Here is a 6,884-nt window from a genome sequence, read left to right as displayed (position 1 = left end):
GCGCTCCCCTCGCCGCAGCCCTGGCCTCGGCCGTGCGCCTGGGGCCGCGCTGCCGCCGGGGCGTGAATGTCCAGGCAGCGGGGAACACTTGGAAAATGTCACCTAAACGTGCAGGAATAGAAAGGAGATGGAAGGAAACCAAAACAATGCGGTCTCGTGGTGGGGGGGGGGGGGCGGGTTAGGGAGCAGAAAACCTTACAGCAGCACAGCCCTGACTTTGGATTTCTCAGCTCATGTGGTTCCCTGATGGGGGTAGCTCGGTGGGTGACGGACTGCGGGGGCGAACCTCTAGAATATGAGTTACAGGAAGACTCAAACTGCTGCGCTCCTCCGGAGCAGAGCTGGAAGCGCTGTGCCTCGACAGAGGCGTTGTCGAGGAGCAGCAGCCTCATCTCCTGAGGAAGTCCGGGCTCGGTGGGAGGCACTGCGGAAAATGGGTAGCTGGTAATCGCGGGATTCCTGCACCCAAGGACATGAGGTGCTGTCCGTCACCTGCAAAACATCAGCACTCGTGCCATGCCTTTTCCTCCTGGCTGACGAGCCGCAGCTCACTGCTCACAGGTGTCACCTGCCCTTATGCTCACGTTGTACCTACCAGCTTATCCAATTTGGGAATAAAAAACTGCAGCCTATCATAAGGACATTATACCAGCTCCCAGGATGAGCCGTTATTCTGGGCTTGGCAAGCTTTTCCTTGCACATAAATTAACTTTTTTTCCTTCTCATCCAGATCCTGGAGATTAGGTTTCCATGACTTCCTTACTGAAGAAGTAGACAGGCAATCAAGAAATTGAGCAGTTACGTTACTGGTCTGTGACTGGTCTGTGGCTGGGAGGACAAAACCATGCCTGAGCTCTTTGGGCTCTAGAGATCAAATCAAAGTGGATGGGTCAAAATAAGAGACATCTCTCTGTTAGGAATATGCCACGTTTTGTAAGTTGCAGTTTTGTCTGAAGAAACTGGGTAAACTGTTTGGAGCAGTTCTCCAATCTTTTCCTTTTAAAAATGGCATACATTCTGGATCATCTTGTACCTGTAGTCAGGGCCTTAGTTTCCCAAGAAAATTAGCAGCTGCGTTTTCAAATACTCTTGAAGCAACTATCACAAGAAGTTTTGAGTCAAATAGCCTAGTTTCTTTGCCTGCAGATGTCAGCATTTCAGAGATATTTTTAAGAAGTTCCTTGTGTTGGTGGAAATGTTCTGACATTATGTGCTTTCCAGTGTCTTGCGTTCCCATAGTTAAATGCCCTGCCTACCTTAGTTCACAGTTTTGAAGCTTCTAAATTGCATTTCTATCTAGAAACCAGAGGAATGGAGAAATTGTGGCCAGTTTCTGAGGCCACAAGTCTGGGCAAATCCTGATTCCAGCCACCTGAGTTGCAGGACTTCAATCTGTTTTGGCAAGAGCAAATTTTACCCTTAGTCCTGTAGTGTTATAAAGGAAAAAAAAAAAAAAGAATCTTTCCGCTATTTCACAGGCACATAAATGTGCTTGCCTGCCTTAACAGGGGGTCAGACCTCCAAGAAAAACTTTTCAAGTCTTCAAGTTGCTATAAAAAGGTGAAAACTCTGTGCGTATGAAATAGGGGCCTGATTCACATGTCCAGAGTAGGTGTGGGGTGTCAGACTAAATGGTTCTGTTTGAGCCAAGACAGCAGCTCCTGACTGTGAATCAGAAGTGCTGGAGGAGTAACTTCTATGGCTGGGTACAGGAGTGTAATATCTCAAGCATCAGTTTTGGAAAATTTAAGCTTCCTGGTTCAGAAGGTCAAATCTTGGTGCTGTCCTGTCAGCCTTTATGCGCTTGCAAGGGCCATGTACAGGGAAGACCTTCTCAGAGTGACATCACAGGCATCAAGCGCAGAGATTGAGTCATTCCTGGCAGGTTTAGTAGTCACAGAGACCTGCTGTAATGTGCTGGGGCTGAAAAGATTCTTCCACCAGTTGGGAAGTGCTGATGCTGCCATGCATGCTGCTTGATTTCCCTGCCCGGTCTGGCAGGGGAATGAGATTGGCACAGTCCCCCTGGAACTCGTCCTGCTTACACCCATGGTGGTTGTGGGGTAATGAGGATCCCTACACATAAGGGGTCTCTACCAGCCCCTGCACAGAGGCCTTCCCCTTCTCTGTCCCATGGAAGTAAGGTGGCTTTTCTTGGGTCTGCCAGTCCTTCCTGCCCATCATCAGCCAGGACTTGTCCTGGAGATACATCTTTCTGACGTGTGCAGCAGGTCTACACCAACCTGTGCTGCAAATTATCAGCAAATTATATCTCCACAATCCAATCCTTTGCAGAAGCCTTGTTTTTCATAACTCAAATATAAGTATCTCTTTTTCTTTCTATAGAGTAGAAAAAGAGTAGTTGTGACCAGTTCACTCTGAAATTAGGTATTTTAAAAATCAGGTAATTCATTACATCGTTCACACAAATTTTGGAAAACTTAACCAGATTTCTGATTTCTGTTCACATTTAGATCTTTTCCATTTACCATACTTCCTCGGAAGTTCTTTTATCAGAATAGATATGATCTCTTTAGTAAGTAAACAAGGAAGATGTTAGCAAGGCATCCCACCTTTCACTGCATTTTATTCTTGTCTGTAATTTTTTATATTTTATTTCTTTCTCTATACAAAGACCCAGCAACACTTCCAAAAAGCTGACCTTAGCATACTTGATGTGCAGCCATTCACAAATAGAACAGAGAAGACACCTTAAGACACAGCTGCAGCAGTGAAAACAGCATCACATTTGTATACTTCAAAAGAGCTGCTCATAGAAAGAATCAAGAGGCTGAGAAAATGTACAAAGTCTGTTTTCTACCAAGAAGAAAAATGCCCCAAAGCAATATATTTTAGGTTTACAGGTATTGGCTGATATTTCATTATCGGTGTAATCTCCTTTGAGATAAAAAAATGAGCTTGAAAACATCAATAACAGAAATAAACTACTGGACCTAATCAGCATGATGGTATAGGAACAAACAAGACTTTCTCAATAGATACAGACTAGACACTTGAAATCAGGGTCATTCGACAAGAAATGGGAGAAGATAAAATAGTGCCATTCTACTTAAATTGCTGACTGAGAGACATATTCCACTCCATGGCTGTCAAAAAGTGTGAGAGAGAGCTAATGGGAAGATGTTGTGAATCATTTTGGAATCTTCCTCTCAGAAATATTTAGTACAAAAACCTGTATTCTAAACTTTCTATGTAGGTGCTTTTTTGTAAGCATAAGTTTTAAAAGAAATAATTAGATTAAGACAGCGAAGACTCAGACATCTGCAGTTCTCCAAACAATGAATTGAACAACAAATGTTCATTCACATCCAGGTTCAAACTGATCAAATAGAACTATCCATAACAAAAAATAAAATTCCTTTGTGGGAGATAAAACGGAGTACTTTGGTTGATTTATTGCTAGCTGTTACTGTCACCTCTCCAGATAACAGATCACTGCTCACCCAGCTGCTTGAGACGACTAAAAACTCACATCTGGGCTCCAGTTAGCTGCCATTCACAAATACCCATTCTGAAGAGAAGTGAGTGCCTCAGCCTCTCACTCTGCCACCCCCATCTGGGCTTTCCACTGGTGCCACTTTCACCTCCCATGCCATTAGTGAAGCCCCTAGCTGAGTGCCTGGACATATCTGTGCTGCAGCTCCCCTCTCCTCAATGGCTTTGGCCCAAACTCCAAAATCAAGAGATGAAGTGACTTTGGTTCTTCAACCCAGTCTCAGTGAGTAGTTTTGGTCCTAGAAGTCACTTACCATTTTTCCTAAGTAGTGTAATGTGAAGTTTACAACTTTAAAGACAATAAAAGCAGGGTTTCCTGAAGCATCTTTCTCTGTCCCTAGTGTGGAATAGTGGCAGACAGGCTCGTTGCAGTTGGCCAGTGAAGTTTTTCAGGGAAAATGTGAGCTTCTCAGCTCAGAAGTAATTTGTGACAACTGACTGAATGAAGACTCTTGTGAAGCCCCAAGTTTTTCTTCAAGTCTTGGGAGGTTTGCTTCCAGACCATCACATTCATAGCTTTTGCAGCTGCTGAGGGAAAATTGGTGGCATTTCTCACCTTCACTCCTGCTGTTCAGAAGTTGGTAGGTGATGAAGCTGAAGAAAAATATATCAATTTCACGTAGTTATTGCTGAGATTATGGGCGGGGCACAGATTTTCTGTGGGAATATCACGTATCTGTGAAAAACACCTGATTTTTGTGAAGCTGCGAAACACAAAATTATTCATAACCTGGAAATTTTCCCAGTTCTCCATGAGTGTTTACTACAAAGAAGCTGATAGTTAACATTTCTTCCTGCCATTTCTTAAGAAAAGGAAAAGGAAACACAGCATGTAATGTGTCAGCTGTTACTCATTCTTTGAATAATGGATGCTATTTTGTGCAGAGGCTCCAAGACACGCATGGGCAAGTTTTCCCTGCAACTGTAGGAAGGTGATATAGCAACAGTTGTTGAAGGAGAAGGGATGGGAAAGTCTTTATTTCTCTTTTGTGGTGTTTACTTTTGAAAAACTCAGTTTAGTTTCCAAAAATCCAGTAGGGAAACATTTGCCACCCCTTGGATGAGCAACAGGCAGGGGATTAGTGTCTCCTGCTATCACTAATTATGTGTTTGGGGATTTATAAAGAGATCTCAGGAGATGGGTTCTGCTATTACTAATTGCTTCTACTCAATTGAATGGAAAGATTGGTTTAGATATCTGTGGTAGGGATGCAGTAAAGCACTGCAGAGCTGTACATGAAATTCAGGAAAGTGGTGCTGGTTGCAGTCCCTTGAACTCAAGGGAGTTGAGCACTCGTGATCAAGGGTGAAGGTCCTAACTCCAAAGCAAAGCATGACCATGATGTTCTCCTTGTGCTGAAACTCAGCCCCGCTGACCCAGACCTTATTTCCTGCTGATGGGACCAGGGCAGCTGCAGCACAGGGGCAAGGTTTCTTCCTCCAGCCTCCTAAACACAGCCAGTGCAGCAGGCTTACCCGTCCCTTCCCAGTGACCAGGCAAAGCCCTTTGTGGTGATAACAGTCAGCTATTCCACGTTCCATGTCTGAAAACATTCACTGAGGTCTGCAGCAGTTGTGTATGCCGGCCTTTGCAAGCTGCAGGGCAGGCTGAGCTCAGCATTTGCCGTTCTCCCACCATCCTCATCCTTATAAACAGATGGGCCTCCTGTACATCATGTCTCGGTTGCATTTAGCTAACAAAAGCAACAATCCAAATCTCCACTGCCCCCACAAGGAATAATGAGGATTAGAGTCTCATCCAGAGTGCCGGAAGGCTCATTTGCATTCCTGGTCTGGCGATTCCCCTCTTTTTCATTTTGTGAAAGGACCCTCTCCCCAAGGTCTTTCTGTTCTGTTCCCAAGACAAGAGAACTAAAAAGCTTTCCTTGACAGAGAAAAGTGGAAGATCTTGTTCATCACATCTCATTTATACGTAATTCCTACACATCATACGCTTCTGGCACAATTACCATTTAATTCATTTCTCTCCAGAAGAATACACCAATCGTCTCCGTGGCTGCCCTGTTTGTCGTCTCCGGCTGTGGGAGCCGTCCCGGCCAGGTGCAGGGACAATGGCTGGCTATTCACTGCTCTGCACCAGCTGTTACCCTCAGCATGCTCCCAGCCTGGGTCCTGCTGCTAACAGCCCTGGGATGGCTGCTGCTGCAGCTTTAATTTTATTTCAAGAGCTAATCCCGAATGATTGTTCTGAGAACATGCCTAAGTATAGTGAGGGGTAAGTATATTTTGGGGAAAGACACGTTCCAGGCTTTAAAACTGTCACAGAATATCTCTGTGAACTTTTAGGGTTTTTTCCCCTCAGACTCCTGGGAGCTGCTGACTGGTGCAGTCAGATAATGCCAGGTAGTGAATCACTCCCCTGCCATCAGCATCCACCAAAATTTGTGTTCCAGCTTAAAGGTCAAATTGCAACTGACCGCACCAGCAATAGCCAGTGCTTGATAAAAAATGTATGGATGCCAAAAAGGAGCCCACAGTTTATTTCAGCCCTGCAAAGATCCTGGCACCAGCAGGGAGCCCATTCCATTGGGTCTGCTTGTGACCACAGGAACTGGTCTGCACCAGGCAGCTTAGAGATCTCAGGACACTGCAGATTCTGGGTTTTTACTATGTGGATGCGAGAGGAGAGGAGCAGAGAGGAGAGGAGAGGTTCATAATGAACTGATGGCGTAGGAAAGAAGAGGAACATTGCATACTAAATGTTGTGAGGCCTCTGAAGCCTGGACTGAGGATCCAGGTCCTAGTCATTTGCTTTCAGAAGCATGAAATCCATAATTTCCCATTTAAAAAGTGAACAAGACCATCTGGGTTTTCAGGGAATTTCTGGTTCTGGTTTCAAGTCCTACTGTTCACCAAAACATTAACTGTGAGGTTTTTAAAATTGGCTTTGAACAAGATGTGATGTGGCAAAGGAAGAGATATCATTTGCAGCTGTATGAAAGCAATGTTAAAAAAAAAGAGAAAATAAACTCAGAAATATTTTCTTAGCCTTGATGATGTCATTCACAGATCTCTTCCAACTAATTATCTTTAAATTAATAATTTTCAACTAATTGCTTTACTTTAAAACTTTTTTAATTATTATTAAATAGAGACAAAACCTACTCATAGCTATGTCTGTTACATTTTGCTTAAATTGATTGGATTTTCCTCCCCCACATTCTCAGCTCAGTCTGTTATATTATCAGTCAAAATCCCACATTGAAGAATGTACTTTCTTCCTCTGAGATTTCTGCTCACTTCCCTCGAGATGAGAGAAGGAATTTGCCAGTACTTTGACCTTTCTCTTTCTACTAATCCAGCTTGAATCAGTAGATGCCAAAGGCAGCTTAGTTATTTCATATTTT

Source organism: Haemorhous mexicanus, chromosome 3 (assembly GCF_027477595.1).
Source record: "Haemorhous mexicanus isolate bHaeMex1 chromosome 3, bHaeMex1.pri, whole genome shotgun sequence".
NCBI classification, from domain to species: Eukaryota; Metazoa; Chordata; class Aves; order Passeriformes; family Fringillidae; genus Haemorhous; species Haemorhous mexicanus.
This window is presented reverse-complemented; position numbering follows the sequence as displayed.